We start from the raw sequence: 26317 nt of genomic DNA on the forward strand, positions 1-26317 counted from the left end.
AGATAGCTTAGTAATTTCTTGTTAGTATCTACAATCTTGGGGAAAACAAATCTGAGAAATAAGTCCACACTGGAGCTGCAGAGTCAAGTGGGCGAGAGAAAGAAGTCTTGCTTTTTTTGTTTTCCAGGAAAGCTCAGGTCCAGTTCAGCAGGCCAGCCCAAGAGACTGGGAGAGCCCTATATACTCAGGAGAGCAGCCTCACCCCTCGTCCTTGTCCAAGATTGGGGAGTGGGTGCCCACAGCTTGTGTGTGTCCCCATGAGAGTGGGTGTCATTATGAGGAGCATCAAAGGGCCAAGCACACTGGTGACAGATGTGGGGGAATTTGCCATTCTGAAGGCAGAGGAGGTCAAACACAAGTGGGCTCGCTTATTAAGCCCAGAAAGAGGACTGGGAGAGGAAGGCCAAGTGAGGATGGAGGCGGAGATCCGGGGCCCATCTGCAAGTCAAGGAGCACTGAGGATGCTCAGCAGCAGAGCCAGGAGAGGGCATGGAGCATACTCGCTTGCAGAGCCTGTAGAAAGAACCAACTCTGCCGACACTTTGATTTTGGACTTCTGGCCTTCAGAACTGGGAGAGAATAAATTTCCATTGTTTTAACCCACAAAGGAAGAAAAAGACTATGAAGAGTTGAAGGGCCTGACAGGTGGCCACACGGCAGGCGAGTCAGAGAGTTGAGTCACGTGGGAGGTAGTTTAGAAAAGGATTTGTGAAGAGGGCCATCCCCTAGCAGTGTGTTGAATATAGTGAGGAATATGAGATGGAAAAGAATCTTTTTAGAGAACATGGGTGCCAGACATAGCCACAGACAAAGTCGTGAAATAGACAGAAATTTGTCCCATTTATGGAGACTGTGGTTTTCCACCCATATGTCCCCCCACCCCATGTCATGTTTACCTGGCCCTCAGGCTCATGCTGATGGCCCTGGGCTGCTTTTTTCCCCTCAAAAGCTGATGTCTGGTCTCTAATTATAAGATACAAGATGAGATGGAAATAATTGTTAATAATGTATTCATTCAACAATGGATTGGGTAAAAAAAAATGTGGTACACATACACCATGGAATACTATGCAGCCATGAAAAGGATAAAGTCGTGTTCTTCGCAGCAACAGGAATGGAGCTGGAGGCCATTATCCTAAGCAAATTAAAGCGGAGGCAGAAAACTCAATACTATGTGTTCTCACTTATAAGTGGGAGCTAAACATTGGGTCCTCGTGGACACGAAGATGCTAGTAACTGACACTGAAGACTACTAGAGGGGGTAGGGTGGGAGGCAGATGAGGGGTGAAAAACTATCAGCAGGTCCTTTGCTCAGTACTTGAGTGACGGGATCGTTTGTCTATCAAACCTCAACGACATGCAATTTATACATATAACAAACCTGCACATGTATCCCCTGAGCCTAAAATAAAAGTCAAAAAAAAATATTCATTCCCAAATCACTTACTACATACAAATCGTTAAGTCAGGATCCCTGCTCTGACACTAGGGATTATAGAAGTGTTGAAAGCTTCATTCTCATCCAGTCATTCATTCAGTGCCTGGCTGGGGTTGTGATAAGCAAAAGCAAACCCATCCCTCTCTACATGTAGCTTCCAGTCTCGTGGTGGCATTTCCTCAGAGGATGAAGCCATCCAGGTAGCATAGCAGGCATGAGGTGGTTCCAGTAAATGGAGGTGGGACAGTCTCCTTGGGCTGCCACCCTGCTTGGGGCTATTCCTGGTAGGGCCTGGAACTCTGCCTAGAGAAGCCCACATCCCCTCTCCTGGAGTCACAAGGGCAGGCCAAGTATTCTGTCCTATTCCAGTCTTTGCTAGAATGTGTGAAGTGCTGTGGGCTTGAGTCCTTGGCAGTTTTTGCATGGGACTTAGTTTGGGGCTAAGTTTTCTGGAAACTTGACATGTTTCACTTAAAAAGAAAAATGCAGGATTCAAAGAAGTAAAGTGTAACAAATAAATAGAGGCTTTTTTAGTTCAGGGGTCAGCAAACTGAGGGCATTGCAGCTGTTCTGGAATTAATGCAAGTCTGGGCAAGGGTCAGTAATTCTGAGATGCCGTTCTGTTGCTTTCAGGCCTTTTTTGGTGAAAACTCTTAAAGGAGGTATAATTCTTCCCTTGCTGGGAGTCTTTGTTTCAGAGGGGTTGTAAAAAAGATTCCCAGAGGATAAATCATATCTGTATTAACTTCCTAATGAAATGAAAAATTATATCATTGCTGATTATTCCTCCTTGGCTGATATGGAAAAAAATACTATTAATACTTTTTAGTGTGATTTTAATCCTTTGCATTCACGGATATTTGCATTAGTATTTTCTGGACATCATCTTGTTTATATGGATTTTATTCATTGTAAAATGCCATCAGATCCAGGAATCTGAGTTCTGGGGGGGCAATGCTATAATCCCTGCCCAGAACCAAAACTTTCCCTGTGCAGATGGTCTTCCAATAGAGTGGAATGTGTTTGGGGTTTCTGCATATTTCAGTTTACAAACCCTTCAGTGATGGTTGTCTTCATCCTGAGTTTGGCTCCATGCTTCAGAAGATGCAACAGTGCTGAGAACGGTGCCTGACATGCAGGAAACATTCAGTAAGTGTTTGCTGAATGAATGAATAAATTAATTCAACAACAGCTAATGAAAGCACATCCCTTAAAAAGTCTCAGCAATATTGCGAGCATAATACCAAAGGCAGAAACCATAAAAGAAAGAATTGATGGATTGGAAGGGGAAAATCTTTTTTTTTTTTTTTTTTTTTTTGAGACAGAGTCTCACTGTGTCACCCAGGCTAGAGTGTAGTGGTACAATCTTGACTCACTGCAACCTCCACCTCCCGAGTTCAGGCAATTCTCATGCCTCAGCCTCCCAAGTAGCTGGGACTACAGATACACATTGCCACACCCAGCTAATTTTTGTAGTTTTAGTAGAGACGGGGTTTCACCATGTTGCCCAGGCTGGTCTCAAACTCCTGACCTCAAATGACCCACCCACCTCGGCTTCCCAAAGTGCTGGGATTATAGGTGTGAGCCACCGCAGCCGGCCAGAAGGGGAAAATCTTATAACATGAATTTCAGATAAACTGTTACATCCTTAATACTTAACGAATTCCTGTTCATCAGTGTACAAATATTAGTACCCAAATAGAATAAATACCGATGGCCATAAATGTATTAGAAACATTTGAATCTCACTTATAAAAACATAGTTATTTTCCTAAATGGGGTATCATTTCAAAAATAAACAAGAATACAAATCCAGCCTAGCACATGTATGTACTTTCAAAGGGAGGATAATTTGGTTCAACATGTTTTGAAAGCTGGTTGTATGGTATGTTTCGAAACCTTGAAAATGACCCAGAAATTTCCCTTCTAGAGATTTATCTCAAGGAAATTATAGGAGGCATAAAAAGTTTCACCTGCTCATTGCTTTGTGGCTTATCATTGCAAAAAGAAAATGGAAAACTACTTCTTCAGCTAAAGGAAGTGATACGCTATAGTACTAGAATATTAAAAATAAAGAGGGTAGGGAAAAGGGAAAGAATCTAAGCGGTAAAATTGTTTGAACTTTATTTTCTTCTTTTTGCTTAGCTATATTTTCTAAAGTTTTTGTTAAAATAAACTCTTAACAAAAAAATTCTAAAAAGTCATAGCTGCTTAGATGATAATATAATTATAATATTTATGTTAATTTTTGTTGCGAACGTATGTTTATGTTGAACTTACCAAGTGATCTAACCTATATTACTAAGTTCTTTTCATAAGCCTCTGAGTTAATGTATATTAAGCCCTTACCATAATTCTTAGAGTTAAGCAGAGCAGGTGGCGTTATTCTTCCATGACCACACTGAGACTCAGAAAAGTTACATGACTTATTCAATATCACATAATTAATAAAGAGTAAGACTGGCCATAAAGTCCAGGATGCCACACCCGTAGCTGAGTGCTTCTTCCTCTATCATAGAAACAAAAATCTGAATGACCATTAGACCGTTGTTGGCCTGCAAAGGTGTAGAGCAAACTATTTTATGGTATTGAGAGCACTTATCTTGGCATTACTCCATCTGATTGTTTGTGTCAAGTAGGAAAGATACATTTATTATTCCCATTTTGTAGATGGAGAAGCTGAGGCTCAGAGAGGTTGAGTGACATTCCCAAGGTTGTACACAGTAAGTGGTAGAGTTAGGATTTAAACACTTTTAGTCCAAATCCCTTGCTCTGTCTATTTCAGTTTGGCATAATAAATTCTTAACTTCCTTAACAGTTTGTCCCATCATATTCCTAAAGTTTTATGATTTGATGAAGTCACTCTTAAGCTCCTTTTCCACATGGGTGGCATGGGTTAGCAAGACTTTGAGGGCTGATCTTGTGTGACAGATTGTATTTCCAAAGATGTCTGGAATGATATCTTGTGTCCCACATACTGTTGTGGAACTATCACCTCTCCATCCCAAAAGGTGGAACAGAAGCAACACTATGAAACTGCCAAGGCTAAATCATAAACATTCCACGCACTTCTGCCTTGCCCTCTTGGGATGTTTGTGCTTAGAATCCAGCTGCCATGCTGTGAGGAAGCCCAAGCAACTCTGTGGAAAGGACCACATGGAAAGGAACAGAAGTGCCCAGCTCACATCCCTGGCTGAGCTCCTGGCCATCAGCCTAATTTGCCGGCCATGTGAGTCATCTTGAAAGTACTGTAGGTTCAAGGTTTACTTTCTGAGGTTTCAGTTATCCATGGTCAACTGTGGCCCAAAAATAGGTGAATATAGCACAATAAGATATTTTAAGAGAGAGACTATATAACTTTTATTTACATAACTTTTATTACAGTATATTGCTATGATCTCTTATTAGTTGTTGTTAATCTCTTATGACTAAGTTATAAATAAAACTTTATCATAGGTATGCATGTATAGAAAAAACATAGTATATGTAGGATTCAGTACTATCCACTGTTGTAGGTATCTACTGGGAGTCTTGGAACATATCCCTTGTGGATAAACAGAGACTACTGTAGATCCTCCTGCTCCTTATTAGCCTACCCTAACTGATGTTGCATTGAGCAAAGTGAGGTGAGCCAACCAACCTCTGCCCAAATTGCAGATTTCTGTGTAAGATAAGTGATTATTCTGTTGGGGGTAGTTTGTTATACTCATTTTCCCTCCTAACCCCAAATTAGGTGGCAGGGATGGGGGAGTCTGGCTTATCATCTCTCTATTTTTGTTAACTCCTCCTCATTCAGGGTAGACTTTGGCATCTGGATCACAACCTTATTCTCCACCCCAAACCTGCCATTATCCTTGGTGACACCATTATCCATGAAGGGGACCCATTTGATATGTTAGCTTCTCAGTTCACTGTTTTCTACCCCAAAGTCCTTCAAATTCAAACTATCTTACTCTTTTTGTTTTAAAATTGCTTGGAATAGTAGAGAGGAATCTAGTGGAATATACAAGCCAAAATAATCAGGAATTTTTACGTGAGAGAAAGGAAGAATGTCGTGAAGGGCATCAAAAAGCAAGAAAGATGCTCATTTTCCCTTCCAACCCCAATTTAGGTGGCAGAGGTGGGAGCAGATGAAAAGAACAAAGGACATTGGAAAAGACCACCTGGAAGTCAGTGAAGACCAAGCGGTAAAGGGATCCTTAGCTTAGGCAAAGGCTAGATGGGGACTTATCTCACCAATGGAGCCAGAGAACAGATGTTCCAGATGTGTGTGTGGAAGTGGGAAGAGGACTGATTAAGGAAAGAAGAAGCTCAAAGCAATATAGAGATGAGACAGAGAAATAACAGGATTCCAGAGGCACTTGGATTTTACTCACCAAGGGTGAGGGGGAATTAGTTGGTCTCAACATTTCTAACAGCAAAGTTACAGGTCACCTAATACATATTTATGTATTAGTTGGATCAGAGGATGGATGGATGGATGAGTGGGCAGGTGGATGGTAGATGGCAGTGGATGAACAGATGAATGAACGGACAGATGTGAGGATTTCTCTGTGGGAGATTCAGTTCGCCCAGGAGTGATGGTGTTTCTGAGAGAGCCCTAGCAGCATTTGTTATCTCCTAGGCTCTCTCTGAATGTTCGAAGCAGTGAGTGGCAAAGAGGAGGCTCAGCCCTCTCTGGATTGATCTGTTACTGGGGCGTACAGGCATTCAGTGCAGAGTTCTCTTCATCAATGGTCAAATAACTTCTGTTACCCATTTGTGATGGCTCCTGTAGCCTCTGGTTCGACTCCATGTAACAACTGAAGAGCAGCCTTGCTGCAACAGATAGGAAGCAGGTCTTATCTCTGATTTGAGAATAGAAGGCCCAGTGGGCACAACCTGTAGCGCTTTCAATCCTGTAGAAATATAGATAGTGATGCTGTTGGTAAAAAGGAATCCACCCTTTCCAAACTTTTTCCTAAGTCAGTGGTTGTCAACTGGATGAGGTCTTGTTCAAGCACAAGTGTCTGGACCCCTCCTCTAGAAGGAGTGATTCTGCAGGGCTGAGCAAGCCTGAGAATGTGCATTTCTCACCTGTAATCCTAGCACTTTGGGAGGCCAAGGCGGGTGGATTGTCTGAGCTCAGGAGTTTAAGACCAGGGTTTCAACATGGTGAAACCCTGTCTCTACTAAATACAAAAAATTTTCCAGGTGTAGTGGCACACACTTATAGTCCCAGCTACTCAGGAGGCTGAGGCACAAGAATTGCTTGAACCCAGGAGGCAGAGGTTGTAGTGAGCCAAGATCATGCCACTGCACTCAAGCCTGGGTGGTAGAGCAAGACTCTGTCTCAAAAAAAAAAGGGAATGTGCATTTCTAATAAATTCCCAGGTGATATTGATACTGCTCTAGGACCACACTTTGGGAATCACTTCCATCCTGCATGGCTAGGTTTAAATTAGGCGTTCTTAACTTGATATGTGGCAGGGTGAGTGGATGTTGAGGGCCCCAGGTATATTCTTGAAAAACTAAAAGAAGTCAGTGATCAGTTAATTCATTCTAGTCTCCTGCTGAGACTGTTGTCTGGCTTATGAAGGCCAGGATTTTTGCCACTTGAGGCATTTGGAGAAGTCTATGAAGGAGAGTACAGGAGAGGTTGGGGCCAACAGAATGAAGCCAGCCAGAAAAAGAGACTGGGCATAAGGGGAATGGGAATTTGAGGAGAAACATCTTATATCATTCATCAGAACTTAAATCTGCATTTTTAGAGAAGATATTATAATGTGCTTACGTGGCCTCCAGATGTGCACAGGTGTCATAGGATAGAAGTAGCCCAGGGAAGCCTTGTCATAGATGGGCTACATAAATAGGAAGGTTTGCAGCAGTGTTAAAAGACAACTGATATGGTTAGGCTTTGTGTCCCCACCCACATCTCATCTTGGCTTATAATCCCTGTAATCCCATTGTGACAAGGGAGAGACCAGGAGGTGACTGAATCATGGGAGTGGTTTCCTCCATGCTGTTCTCATGATAGTGAGTTCTCATGAGATCTGATGGTTTTACAAAGGGCTCTTCCCCACTTCGCTCAGCACTTCTTCTTCCTGCCACCTTGTGAAGAAGGTACCTTACTTCTCTTTCACCTTCTGCCATGATTGTAAGTTTCCTGAGGCCTCCGCAGCCATGCTGAACTGTGAGTCAATTAAACCTTTTTCCTTTATAAATTACCCAGTCTCTGGCAGTTCTTTACAGCAGTATGAAAATGGACTAATACAACACTCTCCATGCAACCTGGAGAAAATGCAAAGTACATATAGCTCTCAAACTTCAGGAAGGGGATCCATATATGCAGACAGCCATTCTTTAAAATAACCTTTCCATTCTCCCATCCACTTCACTCACACGTGATAGATAGTCTGTATTATCTCTTCTCTGACATCTCCACCCAAAACTAAACAAAACATTAAAACCCTCCAGTCATTATTTAAACTTGCCTGTTTCTTCACCTCACTTCCAGTTTCTCCCCGATTCACATTCACAAAAGCCCAAGAATGTTATGGCTGATCAAGGACTCTCCTTTGAGGGTGGGAAGAAACTGCAGGGGTCAGGCCAGAATTCTCTTCTGCAGACAGAGGAGGGGGAAAGACAGGAAATAAGCATGCACAACGTTCACCTTTGTTGGCTGCACAACAGCTTGGGATGTGCACCCAGCCCTAGGTCTCCAGCTGAGATGTCCTCAGTTGTACTCAGCAAAATTGCCACCTTTTCTGAGTTATGAAACCCTTCTCTCCTAGAGCCCCAGTATGTTCCTGGCACCTGCAGGCTTTTGGGTTTTGGTTTTGGGGTTTTTTTTCTGTGTGTTGTTGTTGTTGTTGTGTTTCTTCACCAGGGCATGAGTAGACAGATCCTATGCAGGCACTTTCTTTGTGATCTTTAGGATCATTTGTTTTATCTTGCCTCCCAAATGCTGATCACCCATGGGCATGCTTCTTGAGAGTTGCAACCATGGCTTTAAAACCCACAACAGCTGGTGTCTGTGGTCTGCAGGGCCCAGAAAATATTATTTAATCCAGAAAACATTCCTTTGTTCTGCTCTGCTTCATTCAGACCTCTCCTGGGTCTTTTCCTTCCCCTGCTGGCTATTGATTTCCATCCAACTGAAGGGGTGAGGTTCAGAAGCCCAGGAGACAGCCTGAATAATGGGTATGCAAGTGTTGCATCACGCATGCAGCAAACATTTATTAAGCATGTATACTATACAGGGCTACAAAAGTCCATATGTACTAGGATCTTACAGTACAGTTGGAAACAACAAGGAATCTGGGTATGAGGATTCTTTAGGTGGACCAGATGCCTGCTCTGTGTAGCAGCAGAACTCTTCAATATGGACCATAACCACCTGCTCCAAAATCACCCTGGGGAATTGTGAAAAAAATGCAGACTTCAAGGCTCATCCTACACTTGATGAGATAGGGCCCTGAAATCTGCTATCTTAACAAGCACCCAGTTGGTTTGGCTCTTCTTTTTTCTTTTTGAGACAGAGTCTCATTCCGTTGTCCAGGCTGGAATGCAGTGGTGCGATCTTGGCTCACTGCAACCTCTGCCTCCTATATTCAAGTGATTCTCATGCCTCAGCCTCCCAAGTAGCTGGGATTACATGCATGCACCACCACACTTTATTTTGTTTTATTTATTTTATTTTATTTTAGTAGACACGGGATTTCACCATGTTTCCCAGGCTGGTCTCATCTCTTGGCCTCAAGTGAAGTGCCCACTTCAGGGACATATATTGTATGGTACTGTAGAGTGCTTTATACTTATCTTTATCCTAACCAGATGTTAGCTCTTAGAATCTCATCCTCCTACTTTCCAAAGTCCCTGCACCCATCACCAGGCCCCCAAGGGATATGGACAGGGAAAGCCCTCTGGCCAAATTCTCGCTGGATCTCCCAGTGGCCGTTCAGCTTGGACCGCCTTTTCTCCTCTTATTCCAGTGATAGTCCAGGATATCTTTTTGCCTTTTTTCCCTTAAGACTTCCCTGTTCTTGGTATTTGGGATTTTCTCATTTTGAATCTGGGGGTGAAGAGGGGAATTTAGGGGATATTGGTCACTTGTCTTCTGTGTCCAAATGTGAGTGTCTTGCTTTGGATTAGGAAACCCCTAACTAATGAATGTTGTTAGGGGCAAAGACCACTCCAACAGTAGAAGCTAGAAATATTAGATACTACCTTACCCATCTCTGGGTGTAGCCAGGACATTGAATGTGATTCAGGCTCTGCTGATTAGATGTGTCCCTGTTAGACATTGACATAGACCCCAGGAGCCAGGGATATAAGGGACAGGAGTCCTTTGTCCTCTGGCAAGGGTAATTTCCTCCTCAGAACCAGTCCTGGGCCATGTTGATGGGCGTGGCCCAGTTGCCTTGTACCAAGTCAGTTTTCTAGTCCTGACTAGAAATTGTTAGTTCTGGCAGCTAACAATTCTACATGATCCAAAAAAGTGAGGGATATCGTTTAAGGAGGGAGGGAGACAGCCTCTGCCTTGGTATCTCACCTTCCAGGAGTAAAGACATGTCCCAAGTAATGGGTAGCTCCATGCACAAGAGAAGAGACAGCGGAGAAGATAAGACATGCAAGAGGAAGGATCATGGAAGAGAGACCCAGAACATTTGCTTAACCAGATCTTTTTATAAGTTTTAGTCCTTAATCAGAAAGCAATGTATCTTTCTTAGTACAGTAACCTCATAATGCATTCCTGAGGAGCCCAGTTAGTCCTTGCCCCTGTCCATCCCACCTCCTTCAGGCAGTAGAACAGAAGAAGGGTCTTCATCTCACCCCAGCTAAAGCATCTCTGCTTCCAGAAAGTGTGGATGAGTGGGAGCCATAAACCTGGGAAATAAGCCACATGCTACCCTTTTGGTTGTTGTTTATTTTAACAAAATTCTATGACCCCAGGACCATGTTTCTAAGAGTAGCCACTTGAAGCAGAAGGAAATATTTAGTCAAATTCTACAATCACAACCAAATACGGTCTAATGGCAGCCAGCAGACACTGTGGAAAGGGAGTGTCACATGCCATTCTAATGTGGGGAGTAAGGATGATGAAGAATCAGTCATAGGTCCCTGTTGTAGCTCCATCTGGGGAGTGGAACTCATAGGGTATAAGTGATTATTTCCTATTCATTTCGTTAGCCCTGAACCGTCCAAATGACCACACACAACTTGACTGGCAAGAGGTGTTTAGACTGTTGAGACATGGTCAGAAATGATTGGTGGTTTCATGTGATGCAAAGAATTTCCCATACTCCGCCTAACTGTTTTCTGGATCACCTGTCCCCAGAAATTGCCTGAAAACAAATCACAGGTTGAAACTAGAAATAACTTCCCTCTCCTAGGCGGCTTGGAGACTGGCCACCATGTTTCTTGGTTTGGTAAGAATGGTCCAGACACAAGGAGGGGAGCAACACACACTGGGGCCTGTCGGGGGTGGGGTATGGGGAGGGAGAGCATTAGGAAAAATAGCTAATGCATGCTGGGCTTAATACCTAGGTGATGGGTTGATAGGTGCAGCAAACCACCGTGGCACACATTTACCTAAGTAACGAACCTGCACATCCTGCACGTTACCCAAGAACTTAAAATGAAAATAAAAATTAAAAAAAAAAAGAATAGTCCAGAAAGTCAGGAAAAGCCTAACTAAAAAAGTCTTTTTAGGCAAGAGAGCATCGTAAGTAGGATGTAGAGGAAGCTCCCCTGCTTAAAACCTGTTAATGGTCTTCTGTAGCTTTCAAGTTCTAGCTTCTCTTGCCTCCACGACTCAACTCCCCAACCCTCCTTCCAGGTGTGCAAGATGACTCACCCTAAGTACTGAGTCCAGAGCCAAGCTCTCGGTTTGCATCCCAGCTCTTTGCCACTTACTACAGACCATGTGACCTTGGGCAAGTCACCTAACCTCTCTCTGCCTCACTTTCTTAATCTGAGAAGCGGGGGATGATGACCACCCGTTTCATCAGGTTGCTGTGCATACAAATGGGCGAATATGTGTAAACTGCTGAGAACAGTGCCTAGCAAATAGTAAGCCCTATGTAAATGTTTGCTGATGTTGTGTTCCACTATTCCGTGGCTTTGAAGATGCTGCTCTCTCATCCTGCAATGCCACCTTACCTTACCTAGCAAATTCCAACGTGTCCGTTAACATTCAGCTCAAGGCTGGGCACAGTGACTGACATCTGTCATCCCCAAAATTTGGGAAACTGAGGCAGGAGGATCTCTTGAGCCCAGGAGTTTGAGATCAGCCTGGGCAAGGTAGCAAGCTCTCATCTCCACAAAAAAATTTAAAAATTATCCAGAGGTGGTGGCATGCACCTATAGTCTCAGCTACTCCAAACACTGAGGCAGGAGGATCGCTTGACACCAGGAATTTGAGGCTACGGTGAGCTCTGCTCTCACCTCTGCACTACAGCCTGGGTGACAGAGCAAGACCCTGTCTCTAAAAAGTTTTAATTTTTAATTTTTTAAAAAATGTTTTTAATGTATCTCAAGCCCTACCTCCTGCAGCAAAGTGTTCTGGGCACCCAGGTCTGATATAGGGCCTTGTCCATGCTTCCTGAAAATATATCTTCTGTAGCATTCAATGCACTGGAATGCCTATGTTAGCTGAAAGTTACTGACCACAATTGCGGTGGCCTGGAGGATTGGTGAGCCCAGCTGTGAAGTTTAGAGGCTTGCTATCTTGCCCAGGCTGATCTCAACAAGTAAACATTAGTTTATTCATCTGTCTTCTCCCTGGTTTCAAGCCCCTGGAGTGTAGGGCCACATCTTACTTGGCATTGTATCCAGCAGTCAACATAGTCCTAGAATACAGAAGGCCCTCATGTTGAATGAATAGTAAAACCCTCCTGAAATACATTAAATTCATATGTTTATTTACTCACTCATTCTCTTCCTTTGTTCAAAAAACATCTCTTGAGCCTCTGTGATGTAAACCAAGTGCTTTTTTACCAGCAGCTTCTCTCTGATGATCTATCTGCAATCTCTGTGTCAGTCCTCACATTTAACTAGGACAAAAAGAGAACATAGATTCTTAGTAGCTTTGCTCATGACCTGACTTTAACAAGAAAAATTTTAGAGACCAAAAGTCTGACTGATAGCTGAGTGAGTTCTTTCTTTCAAACTCAAAGCCCTGTTTGAGCCTCTAAACTTCACAGCTGGGCTTGCAAATCCTCCAGGCCACCGCATTTGTGATCAGTATCTTTCAGCTAACATAGGCATTCCAGAAGATGTTCTGCCCTAAACGTAATTGGAATCCTTTTTGAATCAGTTGCCACAGTACTTGTGAAGTTTTTTATGCTAACTTCTTAGGTATATTGCCTCAAGATGGATTCAAGATGTGGCCAGTTCTCTTGTGAGAAGAATACATTTCTGTTGTCCTAAGTGTAGAGACCCTCTAGTTCATGTAATAGCCCTGCAAAGCAATCTGCTATTACCAGTCCCAGCATCCATTTCTCCTTCCTTCCTTAGTAATAAAACCCCGCTTTGGCTGAGCACCTTGTTGCCCAGAATTAAACACTGTTTTACCAGCTTCCCTGATGGGTGTGGTCAGGTTACTAAGATCTGGCCAAAGATGTGTGTATGAGTTTTCTATGCTGCTGCAAATTACTACAAACTTAGTGGCTTAAAACAACTCACATTTATCTTATAGGTCTGGAGGCCAGAAATCTGAAATGGATCTTAGAGACTAAAATCCAGGTATTGGCAACAGAGCTGTATTCCTCCTGGAAGTTATTGCTTTTTCTAGCTTCTCGAGGTCACCTGCATTTCTTGTCTCGTGGCCCTTTCCTCTGTCTTCAAAGCCAGCAGCTCTCTGGCATGTTTGTGCTTCTCATTCTCATTCTCTCTCTCTCTCCCCGCCCCTCCCCCCGCTGTGTTATCACATCTCCTCTCTCTGATCCTTCTACCTCTCTTTCATAAGAACCCTTTTGATTAGATAGAACCCACATGGATAATCTCTCTATCTTGAGGTCCTTAATCACATCTGCAAAGTCCCTTTTGCCATGTAAGTTATCATATTCACAGTTCTGGGGATCAGGACATGGACATCAGGGGGGACATTATTCTATCGTCATGTATAAATAGAGTCAGTAAGTAGAGTATGGGATTTTCAGAAATGTGCTCAAAGGGAGGTGTCTCAACTGGGAAAGACTCTCTTTGACCCTTCTGCCTTTCCTTTCTAAAGCTGAGATATGATGGCTGATGCTTTAGCAGCCATTGTGAACCATGAGGTGGCCTTGGGGATGGAAGTCAAGCACTAGGATGGTGGAAGAGAAACATTAAGATATAAATTCCTGATGACGCCATGGAGCCACCTTTTACCAAATACACTTCTATCTTGTTTAAGCTACTGCTATCTTATTTGTTTTTTGTTTTTCTGGAACATACAGCTGGACCTAATCTCAATCCCTTAAAACTATACATGACTCTCTTCTTAATAAACTGCAAGGCTGGTTCTCTCAGCCTACTACCCTGCCTAAGGAACAGACAGGTAGTAAGCATGGATATGACCATTGCTCAGAAAATGTGTTCCAAAAACAGACAGTGTGTTTATCATTTATTGATCAGTTCAGCCTCTTGCTCTGCCTATACACTGAGCCATACAACCTCAATATTAATCTGGGCTGTTAACATTCTTCCAGAGCTTTGATCATGGTGTACATCTTACTCCCCAGAGAATCAGGTGGGCAGAAATGGGCTACTGACCTATCAATTTCTAGTCCTGATTAGCTCAAAATGTGGTCATTTCCTCTTAACATAAATGTATTTAACAACCTGAAATAGCAAATAGCAAGGTAACTTTCCACTGACCTGTCTTACTATTAATATCAGAAGTCAGAGGTGGACCTAAAAAGTAACCAAACAATCAAAACCAATGTCTGTAAGGAAAACCAGCATCATTATTAGTGACACCAAGATTCAAGTCATTGATTTAGCAACACTCCTTAGTGTATTCATCAGATGTTTATTGGAAATCTATGGTGTGGCCTCTGCAGTGAGTCAGAGTGCAGAGTTGAAGAGATGAGGGTCCCTCACCTTAAGAACCCTCACTGCATTAATGGAGAGACAGACCAAGAAATGCCTCTGTGGTTTCAAGAAGTGCCTTTGTTTCTTTTTTTTATTGTCAACAATCATGGCCAGGTGTGGTGGCTCATGCCTGTAATCCCAGCACTTTGGGAGGCCAAGGTGGGGGGAATCACCTGAGGTCAGGAGTTCCAGACCAGCTTGGCCATCATGGTGAAACCCCATCTTTACTAAAAATACAAAAAAAAAAAAAAATTAGCCAGGCATGGTGGCGGGTGCCTGTAATCCCAGCCACTCAGGAGGCTGAGACAGGAGAATTGCCTGAACCCAGGAGGCGGGGGTTGCAGTGAGCTGAGATCGTGCCACTGCACTCCAGCCTGGACTACAGAGTGAGACTCCATCTCAAAAAAAAAAAAAGAAAAAAAAAGAAAAAAAAATCACAACCTAGATTCTGTAAGCACTTATAGCAGCTATCCTTTGCTGGGTGTTCCTCATTCAGCTCTCTCCTCATTCATTATCTGGGTCCTATTGTATTCCCTTTATTAGTTTTAGCAATGTTTAAAATTATTTGCTGCTTCAAATCTAATCCATTTTGCAAGTAACCAGCACCTGGGGGCAGGGGTAGTGATGAGAAAACAGGGCTAAAAGGAATAAATTCACGATGAGTTTTATATTTATGCCATCCTTTTCCCATTTACAGGGTTTTCCCATTTGGGAACATTCTTAGCGTGTTCTCTGAACAGAAGACTGTTTCTCTTGGTCTGGAGTTGATCAATGTGAGAGGAAGATGGCACATTAGAAAGATGCCTGGCTCTGATGACATTCCACCCCACAGTCTTCCAGCACGCTGGGATCTGGGGCTTGAAGTCACTTGTCTGGCTGTGTGACTGTATCCACTTGGAAGCAGCGTCCCCTGCTCCTAAGTTGCACAAGATACTTCAGGGAGTCTGCTGTGATTTAGTGACAGACAAGTCAGAAAACAAGTTTAAACTTGTTATTAATCAGAAGAGAACACAGACATTTTTAGCTGTCTATCTGACTTGGTCATAGGGCAGAGCCATCAGATGCCATCAGTGGTGGTCGGTGTAGATTTTTTTGTGAATCAAGACAGGAGCAGGAAAAAGGGGGGTGGAAATAACAGACAGGTTCCAGGAGGGCCTGGTGGAGGGTTCAGCTGTTGGAGCTCATTTTTCTTGCTTTTTCCCGAGAGAGGGGAATGGACTGCCATTGTCACAGGTTAAGTCACAGAAGAGTGAAGCTCAGGTGACAGGAGACATTCCAAATTGAGAACAGACATGCCAGGGGTCCCTGTTGCCACCTGCTCACAAGCCAAGGCCTTGGTTCCGAGCCCCTCTTCTCTCTCTGCATTTTCTCCTTGGGTGACCTCATCCAGCCTCGCTGCCTGAAGTGCATTCCTACACACCAGTGACTCTCAAATACTATCTCCAGCCAGCTCTCTCCCCACAAATCCAGATTCAACATCCGCTCCATGTCCCTACTCAGATGACTCCTACAGACCTCAGGCGAAACATGGCTAGCACGCAAGCCCAGGTGTCCTCCCCACCCTGTTTTCTCATCTCAGTTGATGTAAGCTCCACCGTGCACCCAACTAGTTAAGCTAGAAACCTGGAGTCACTCGAGACTCCTCTTTTTCTCATGGGCAAGCCCCATCCCTCAGAGAGGACCAGGAGCCTTGCCTCCAAACCCATTTGCTTCTCTTGATTTCACCATATCACCTGTGCCCGACCAGCCTTCCATTTCTCTAACCCAGTGGACACAGTTCCAAACTGGTCTCCTTGCTTCTACTCCTCTCCCTTTACAATCCATTCTGCACTCAGCAGCTAACATCGTTTAAAAACATAAACTGGACCCCTTCCTACCTGAAGCCTTCCAGGACTTTCTATTTCTTTTAAAACCTGACACAGCCCCTGCCTTCCTGGTCTCCTCTCCACTGTGTTCTGTGTGGCCAACCTCCAGGCATATGAGCCTGCGTCTTGCCCTCTGGACGGATCAAGCTTGCTTCCTGCCTTGGAGATCTGGCCTTGGCTGTTCCTCTGATGGGCAGGCTCTTCCTCCAAAGAGTCACACAACCATCTCCTTCTTGTTCCTGAGTTCTTTATTCTCAATGAATGAAGTTTATTGCACTCCCCTCCCCAATCTCAGTAGTCCCCAGTGATCCTCTCTCCCCACTCCCATTCTAGCTTCATTATTGCACTGTTTTTCCTTGGTTTCATGCGGTTTCCTTGTTCATTGACTCCTCCATTACAGAGTAAGCTTAGAGAGGGCAGGGACCACATCCATTTCTGTCTCATTCCCCACTTCAGCACAGAGAACGATATGGGGCACAGTAGGAGCTCGATAAATGCTTTAGTGAATGCATAAACAAAGTAAGAAACCATGAGGTGACCCAAACCTCAGTTTCTTCAGCTATAAAGTGGGCACATGGGTGCAAAGGCTCAGGTGTATTGTAAGGGTGAAACGAGAGGTGATGCGTGTGAGGCCTTTGTGAGCTCTAGATGTCCTTGTAGATGCAAACTATCAGTGTAGATTGCAGTAACCAGGACATCAGAAGAAAACCCTGCTCTGCGGAAGCAAAGTGTGCCAAATAACAAAGCTTAGCTCTACAAGGCTATCGCTAAGCCTATGCAATAAGAACTTTCTCTCCTCCACATCTGAGCTGGACATTCTCCACTTGTCCCTCCAGAGCCACTCTCCACCCTTCTTACCTGCCTCTGTGCCTCACGGGCTGTCACTACAGCTGCCTCAGTAAGCTCCCTTGCCCTCTGGGTACAATGGCTTCAACTGATGGGTGACACCAACAAGAGATCAGAGGGGAGGAGAGGGAGACCACGTAACTTATTCCCTGGCAGACCTTCATCAGAGAGTAGCTGTGTTCTGCTGAAGGCTGTGGCTCCTGTCTGTCCACCTTCTCCTAGAAAGACCACATCCTGTGGGTTCCTGTAACTGTTCCTCCTTGCTACCCCATTCGACCTGAGGTTGGAAACTTCCTCTAGTTGTTGCTCTAGCCACAGGCTGCTCCACAATCCCTAACCCACCCAAACCTTTGTCTAAAGCACCTTCCTTACACCCTCCCCAGCTGTGGCATTTCGGGGCCCTGCTAGCATCCACGTGATGCTGCTTTCTACAAATGTGTCTATTTGTGGTGACAGCACTTGCGCTTTGCTTTCTTCCCTTTCTTATCCTACCTGATATCCCAGCCTTCTGCCCCTCAGCTACAAGACCACTCCATAACCATAGAGGACCAAAATCACCTAGGAGCTTGAGAGAGAAAATGTATTTGACATCTTGAAAATAATGCAGTTTGCTCAGGGGATTTATTTCTCCCTCCCCTGGGCTCTGCGCTCAGACCCTCTTTGCTTCTGTCCAACTACTGCAAGCAGGCAGTTGAGATTATTTCTAGCAAATGGACTCAGAGAAGCTGAGCATATGAGTGATGTTGAAATTTGACCTACACTTCTTTTTTTTTTTTTTTTTTTTTTTTTTGAGATGGAGTCTCGCTCTGTTGCCCAGGTTGGAGTGCAGTGGCATGATCTCGGTTCACTGCAGTCTGCCTCCTGGGTTCAAGCGATTCTCCTGCCTCAGCCTCCCGTGTAGCTGGGATTACAGGTACATGCCACCACGCCCGGCTAATTTTTGTATTTTTAGTATAGACGGGGTTTCACCATGTTGGCCAGGCTAGTCTCAAACTCCTGACCTCAGGTGATCTGCCTGCCTCAGCCTCCCAAAGTGCTGGGATTATAAACGTGAACCACCACGCCTGGTGAGCTATGCTTATTACTTAGATTTCTAGCAGATAACATATAGTTATTTCCTAAAACTTTGTTCTTAACCTGAGCTGTTTTTGTCATTTTTCAGGGTTTTAGGGGGTGGGAACATATTACAGGAGCTATTAGGTGCATGAGTGTGAGTTGCGGGCGTATGCAAGGGTTGTGTGTCTTGCGTCTATGCACATGCGCAGGTGTGTAAGTGGGTGTGAATATGTGTGAGCGTTGCATGCATGCATGAGTTGTATGTGTGTTGCATCTGTGCGTGTGTGCAGGTGGGTATGAGTTAGTGTGAGTGTTGCCTGCATGCGAGTTGGGTGTCTGTTGCATCTATGCATGTGTGCAGGTATGTATGACTGCGTGAGTGTGTGCAGGTACAGCTTCTGTATTAATAAGAGATGGGCAATCACTGTGCACTGATATTGAGGGGTAGGGATTAGAGGGCACTTTGTCTATTTGGGAGGTGAAGGAGGGCTGGAATGAGAGGCTGAAGGGGTACGGAAGAGGAAGGCAGACCCCTGAAGGCCTCAGGGACCTAGCCTCCCTCCCTTCGGTGTCCCTTCCTCTCCCTGCAGGAACCAGAAAAAGTGTGGAGGTCTGAATTGCAGTCTCTCAAATCTCTCCTCAGTCTCACATGACTGGCTTCAGTTTTCTCACCAGTCCTCCAAAGCCAGGCCTTGACCCCTTATCTAAACGTCCAAAGAAAAAAATGGAATTAGGGATCTTAGAAGGAAAGAGTGGGGCAGGAAATGCACCACCAGGGCAGTGCAGCTTGGTCACTGCCAGCTCCCCTCATGGGCAGAGGGCTGGCCTCTTGCAGCTGACCAGGCACTGAGCGCCATCCCAGGGCCCTCGCCAGCCCTCAGCAGGGCCAGGACCCACAAGCCTTTGACTTCCTCCTGTCACTGCTGCTGCCATTCCTGTTTTGTGGTCATCACTCCTTCCCTGTCCTTAGACTGCCCAGCACTCAAGGATGTCCTGTGGTGGCATCAGAGCAGAGGGCCCTGAAGAGGACTGAGTTGGGTGTTTTTTGCCACGCCCAAAGCAGCTGGCTGTCCCCTGAAAGATGGCGAGTGTGGAATGATGATGGTGCACCATCGTTCTGCACACCAAGCCCTTCTGGATAGGAGGCCCCCAGCAGTGGAGGGATGGGGGCTGCCAACTGGCATTGCCCAGAGGCCCAGCTCCTGGTCACATAGACTGACTTAGCAGTGCACCAGCTACCCGAGGCAGCCTGCAGGAAAGGTTCACTCATAGCGATGCTGGAATGCCATGAGGCCCAGCCATGAGGTTGAGAACTGGAATGGAGGGAAATGTTTGCATCCTGATGCTGGGAAACAGGAGATCAGTCCTCACCAACGCTGAGATGATTTCCCTCTGGTTCTTAAGCTTGGTTCTCTTTCTGCTTGACGCTTGAATCTCTGGTGTCTGGCAGAGAGTCTGGTGTCTGGCATAGTGCTTTGTATATAGGTCATGCCAGAGCATGCCATTGACTGTGCCCTTCTAGGACTCTTTTCCATTTCATAGGGACTTGCTGTGAAACCCCGTTTGACCTGGATATAAATGTTAGATGTCACGGAGTCCTGTTAGCATGGTGAGCTGCAGGCTGTTCTGCATGAGTCCTCCTTGAGCCTGCATCCAATACCCACTGCTCAATCAATCTCTTTTCACTGTTTCCCATTGATCCCAAGTGTGTCCTCTGTGAGCCTTTTCTTGACACTGGGTCACCCAGAATTACTCCCCTGTCTGTGTCCCCATAGCACCCCACAAATAGTTCAGTCATAGCCCTTGTAACATTCTGGTGCACCAGTTTAAGGACAGAACCCTGTCTTATTCATCATTGCAGGTGAATGAATAAAAATGTTCAAGTCGTAATAATGGCAATGACAACAATGATAAACTCACCACTTACTGACCATTGGCTGTGTGCCACAGGACATAGGACTGAACATCTTACAGGTGTTATCCTCATGTCCACTCTCTCAGACTGCACTTCTATCGTATTCTACAGAAACTGAAGGATGGAAGGTCACAGAGCTGGTGGGAGGGGAGCCTGGATTCATACCCAAGGTCACAGAGCTGGTGGGAGGGGAGCCTGGATTCATACCCAAGCCATGTGCCTCCTGGCCGCTCCTATGGGTGAAGGAAAGCAAAGGGCTTAGCTGTAGCTGGCATGGAGAAAGAGGAATCTCAGGCTTCTCGTGATATTTTGCCTCAAGAACTAGAAATTGATCTGGGAGTAGATCCCACACTGAGGGAGAAGCCCCCAGACCAAGAAAGGATGGGCTCATATATTTGAATGAAAACAGAGAAGCTTGGAAGACCCAAGGTAGGGCAATTCCTGAACCGTCCAGGGCTAGAAAACCTGTAGCAAAGGCCTGGGGAGATGGGGCAGAAAGGCTAGATTATAACTTAGGAATCTCCACCAGGAGATCAGCTCCAAGACAGCTTCCAGTTTCAGCAGATGGAAGGGATACTTGATGGAAAAGGAGGGAGGGTAAGTGTCAGAGACTGTGCTAAATGTCTTTACCTACATTTCCTCATTTCAAACCCTCACAGAACAGAGTCTGAGGTAGATTCTAGGGCTGGCCCCATTTTGCAGATGGGTAAACTGAGGTTCAGAGCACTATACCCGTAAGATCTTTGCTCAAGAACTTGTATGTCCCAGACCATGCTTGAAACCTGGTTTACTCACACACCCTGCTGTGCAGACCTCCTCTGTTCCAAGGTGGTGGCAGACTTCATTGTGCTTTGCAGACTTTCAATCTCAGCACATGCTGTGGAAGTGCTAGCAGTGTTGCTGTGCTAACCTTGTGGTTAGGCTGATCACATTCCTGATGAGTAACTATGGCCTGCAGCCCTGGCATCTGAAAGATGACCCCTTGCCTCTCCTGCTGTCCTCAAGAAAGCCTTAGCCCCCTAGATTATTTTCAATATAAAATGTTCATAAACTACTTTTCAGATTCAAATTTGCACAAATGAAGTGACCGTTAGACACCACTGGAAGGTAATAAAACCCCCAAGCCTGCCAGCCATCAGGTCCCTCCCAGCCATCCCAGAAATATGCTCAGCTGCCCTCGAAACATCTGTCATGCTCTCTGGTGGGTGCTACTGGGCACCTGCCATTAGATCACTTCTCTCCCAAAGCTGCGGCTCTGCTTATTCGATTCTCATTTCTGCCTTTGGATTGAGTGGAAGGCAGTCATCAGTGACAGCCACCCTCGGGGAACAGAAATGACGTCCACAGTGGCAACGATCCTCCATCTTCCTGCACTGAGGCCTAATCAATGTAGCCCATACCCAGCCTCCATTTAATAAGCTGATTGTTGAGCTAAATCCCGCACACTCTCCCCTTGCCCTGGACGCTTTTGATTGACAAAACTAATCTCTCCTCCACCCCCATGTCTGCTGCTGCCCGCATCCTCTTGCAAATCATGTACTCGGCTGCTGACAATTAGATATAAGACTTGGGATTCGGACGTGGGAGGGTTATGAGGTTATGAATCAATTGTGGGGGCTCAGGTGAGATAACAAACCAGGGGAACCCATCTCAGACACCTCGCCACAGCCCTCAGAGCCTCCTGGTTGATTTATGAGTTGGTAATAACCTCGCTGGGTCTCCTGGCCCCTATTATTTTTCATAATGCACAGGGAAGCTTTAAATATCAGAGAATGGGGAAGTGCACAGTCTGAGTGGGAGGGAGGTGAGGGGGGATGGGGCTTGGGGGAGAACAGTGGCCAAGGGCTTCCCCGCAGCTGATTGTCTCTCCTGTCCCATCTCCCCAGGCCTTCGCTGCAGGTCTTCTAGTCCTGGACAGTTCAGGAATTGCTTTATCTTGGCTTTTTCAAGCTTCTCTGTTTCATTCAAATAGATGAGCCCATCCTTTCTCTGTCTGGGGGCTTCTCCCTCAGCGTGGGATCTACTCCCAGATCAGTTTCCAGTTCTTGAGGCAAAATATCAGGAGAAACCTGAGATTCCTCCTTCTCCATCCCAGCTACAGCTAAGTCCTTCGCTTTCCTTCTGTGGGTCACCACGGGGTGCTGTTGTCATATACCCATGGAGGCCAGCAAGCTGATTTGGCCAACCTGGGAGAAGACCCCAGGTTGATGACCCCTGGTTTAGGAGTGCATATGGCAGGATGCTTGAGGGATCACTGGGCCCAAAATCGTATTTGCTGTGTCTGGATGTAATGCCTCCCACCTGTTCAAGACCCACCTGTTCAACCCTGGGGAGAAGACCCCAGGTTGGTGACCCCTGGTTTAGGACCGCATATGGCAGGATGCTTGAGGGATCACTGGGCCCAAAATCGTATTTGCTGTGTCTGGATGTAATGCCTCCCACCTGTTCAAGACCACGTCAGAATGACTCAGAGACCTGCCTGTTAAGAAGGGAAAATCACCCGCTGGACAAAAGCCAGTCAAAAAGCAGGCTCACCCTGCAGTCTGGAAGCCAGTTGAGCAGCAAGGACAGGCCAAAAAGGTGGGAGGGGGCCAGTGAGTGTCTCTCAGCCTGGAGGTAAAGAGCTGAAGACTTTACCTTTCCTTCTGCCTGCTGTCCTCTTCCCAGTGGCAGCCAGTTTTTAATAAGGAAAAGGAGGAGGCTTTGAATTGCTACCTAATATTTGTTTAAGTAGTAATTTGTTGAGATTTCTCTTTTTTTTTTTTTTTTTGAGACAGAGTCTCACGCTGTCGCCCAGGCTGGAGTGTAGTGGTGCAATCGGCTTACTATAACCTCCGCCTCCCAGGTTCAAGCACTTCTCCTGCCTTAGTCATCCAAGTAGCTGGGACTACAGGCACCTGCCACCATGCCCAGCTAATTTTTGTATTTTTAGTAAAGACAGGGTTTCACCATATTGGCCAGGCTGGTCTCGAACTCCTGACCTCAGGCAATCCACCTGCCTTGGCCTCCCAAAGTGCTGGGATTATAGGCAAAAAGATGTGATTTTTTTTTCTTTTAACAGTATCAGTGGGTGAAAGACCCTGTGAACCTTTCCTCTAAAGCAGTGTTTGTAAACTGCCTTTATGATGTCTGGTACTAGATTATGATGATGTTTTCAAGGGCCACAAAACAATTGAGGAAAAATTTAAAACATACTGAATATACATGTGTGGGTGTTTATGTATTATGATGTGTATTTGAATACAACTATCAACAAATAAGCATTCATTAGACCCCAACTCTGTACCAGATGTTTGTTTACTCCATGCCAGGGATAGAACTAACAGGGTCCCTGCTCTCTTGGAGCCACAGTTTAGTGGGCGTTATGGGTTGAATTATGTTCTCTCAAAAATTCATATATTGAAGTTCTAAACACTAGAACTCCAAAATGTGACCTTATTTGGAAATAGAGTCATTGCAGATGTAATTAGTTAAGGTGAGATAATTAGGGTGGGCCCTAATCTGGTATGACTGGTAGTCTTATTAAAGGGAAATTTGGGCCAGTCATCGTGGTTCACACCTGTAATCCCAGCACTTTGGGAGGCCGAGGCAGGAGGATCGCTTCAGCCCAGAAGTTAGAGACCAGACTGAGTAACATAAGGAGAACCTGTCTCTACAAAAAATTTAAACATTAGCCAGCATGGTGGTACATGCCTGTGGTCCCAGCCACTTGGGAAGATCAGGAGAGGCCTGGGACAGATTCTCCCTCACAGCCCTCAGGAAGAACCAACCCGTTCAACACCTGGATCTTAGCTGTCTGGCCTCCAGAACCATAGACAATAAATTGCTGTTGTCTAAGCCATCCAGTTTGTAATACCTTGTCATGGAAGTCATAGCAAACTAATATGGAAGAGGAAACAGACATCGATCAAATAATTACATTGTGGCTAATTCCAAACTAAGATAAATGCTTCAAGGAGAAAGAACCTTGTTCTCTTGACGTTGAAAGCCAAAGGACCTTGAGCCAGTCTGGAGGGCAATGAAGGCCTTCCCGAGGAAGTTAGGGCTGAAGGATGTGTCAGAGTCAGCTAGAGCTGTGTTCCCCAGCCTTTTTGGCACCAGGGACCAGTTTCATGGAAGACAGTTTTTCCACGGACCAGGGTTGTGGGGGATGGTTTCAGGATGATTCAAGTGCATTACATTTATTGTGCACTTTATTTCTATTATTACATTATAACATATAAGGAAATAATTATACAACTCACCACAATGTAGAATTAGTGGGAGCCCTGAGCTTGTTTTCCTGTAACTAGACAGTCGCACCTGGGGGTGATGGGAGACAGGAACAGATCATCAGGCATTAGATTCTCATAAGGAGCGTGCAACCTACCTGGCATGCACAGTTCACAATAGGGTTCACGCTCCTGTGAGAATCTAATGCCACTGCTGATCTGACAGGAGGCAGAGCTCAGGCAGTAATGTGAGTGATGGGGAGGGGCTGTAAATACAGATGAAGCTTCACTTGCTCACCCGCCCCACTCACCTCCTGCTGTGAGGCCTGGTTCCTAACAGGCCAGGGACCATTACCTGTTGGGAGGCTGAGGACCCCTGAGCTAGAGGAGGAGGTGGGAGGAGGAAGGGAAGGCACGACAGGCCCAGGGAGTAGCAGATGCAAAGATCCTGTGGTGCAATGGAGACTGTTGCATTCTGGGAAGGGAAAGGCAGTCCCAAGGCAGGAGAGGTGGGAGAAGAAGAAGAGGGTGTTGAGATGGACGCAACCAGAGCACCCCAAACCAGAAAGATGTTTACTCCATTACCTTCAACTGAATTACAGTGGGGTGAGGGCACCTATTTTGCTTTCTGCCCTCACTTCCGGGAAATGCGCATCTTGGATCACAGTCAGAAAAGCTGCCAGGCAGAGGTCCCAGTCTCTCAGTGAGGCCTCACCAGGCTAGTAGAGTTGTCCAGCCACAATGCCCTCCTTATTTCCCCTTCTGTCCAACAAGCTGTCTATCGGAAGATCCCAGCCTAAAAGCACCAGAAGACATGTTGAGTTTCTCTAAGGCCTAAAATTTAAAAGCTGATAAGTAACACAAAGATTCCAAGTTACTGCTGTCTCTCCCAGCCACGCAGATGACTGGGTTAGACACTTGGCCGGTATGAGGTCCCTGAAACATGGACTCTATGAGTAGCCAATGTGTATTAATATTAATGCTTATGATATGCCAGGCACTCTGCATGGGTTCATTACCCCTCACAGTCAAGATGATGGGTCACATTATTACTGTCCTGTTTTCTTTATTTTTGAGACGGAGTTTCGCTCTTGTTTCCCAGGCTGCAGTGCAGTGGCGCGATCTCGGCTCACTACAACCTCCACCTCGCAGGTTGAAGCAATTCTCCCTGCCTCAGCCTCCCAAGTAGCTGGGATTACAAGTGCCCGCCACCACACCAAGCTAATTTTTGTGTTTTTAGTAGAGTCAGGGTTTCACCATGTTGGCCAGGCTGGTCTCAAAATCATGACCTCAGGTGATCCACCCACCTCGGCCTCCCACGGTGTACTGTTCTCTTTTCATATGAGGAAATAAACGCACAGGGCCAGCAGATGACTTGCTAACAACCAGATCATTTCAGCAAAACCATGAACCAGGCATTGTGAAGAGAGTTTTGTATACCTGGCCTTATTCTTAACTAGACAGCACTTCACCCTAGTTGATGTATGAAGAAATGGAGATCAGGGCAGGTGGTGGGAAAGGAACCTGCCCAGGTTCCCACCGTTTGTAAGTGATGTACCATGAGTTGCTCTCAAGTGTGTCTGACTTTATAAATGCTGCACCTTATCATTTCCTATGCTTGGTAAGCAAGTGAGTGTGAAATTTGCCACGCTTTTCCTTGGAAAAACTCAAGCCCATTGACCAAACAATACTACTTGAAAATGACACTGAACTTTTCATCACTGTGTTTCTCCACCTGTGTTCCCTTCTGTCTTACTGCCAGCTACTCATTGTGCTCACCCTCCAAAGCCCAGTTTAACATTTCCTCTTAGTTAAGCTTTCTCTGCTAGCTGATCATTGCATTTTTTTTCAACTAAGGCATAAAAGAAAAAAGAAAAGACGGTAAAGATTGTCCTACTTAGAATATCCTTCCATTCATTTGCAAAATGGA

General features: G+C 45.3%; 1 protein-coding gene across 20 annotated transcripts in view; it reads left to right on the plus strand.

Annotated features, from left to right (window-relative positions):
* Positions 1 to 26317, plus strand: part of RGS6 (regulator of G protein signaling 6) — a 634490-nt gene that overhangs the window by 490573 nt on the left and 117600 nt on the right. The window lies entirely within an intron of this gene.

Source organism: Gorilla gorilla, chromosome 15 (assembly GCF_029281585.2).
Source record: "Gorilla gorilla gorilla isolate KB3781 chromosome 15, NHGRI_mGorGor1-v2.1_pri, whole genome shotgun sequence".
In the NCBI taxonomy this organism is placed as follows: Eukaryota; Metazoa; Chordata; class Mammalia; order Primates; family Hominidae; genus Gorilla; species Gorilla gorilla.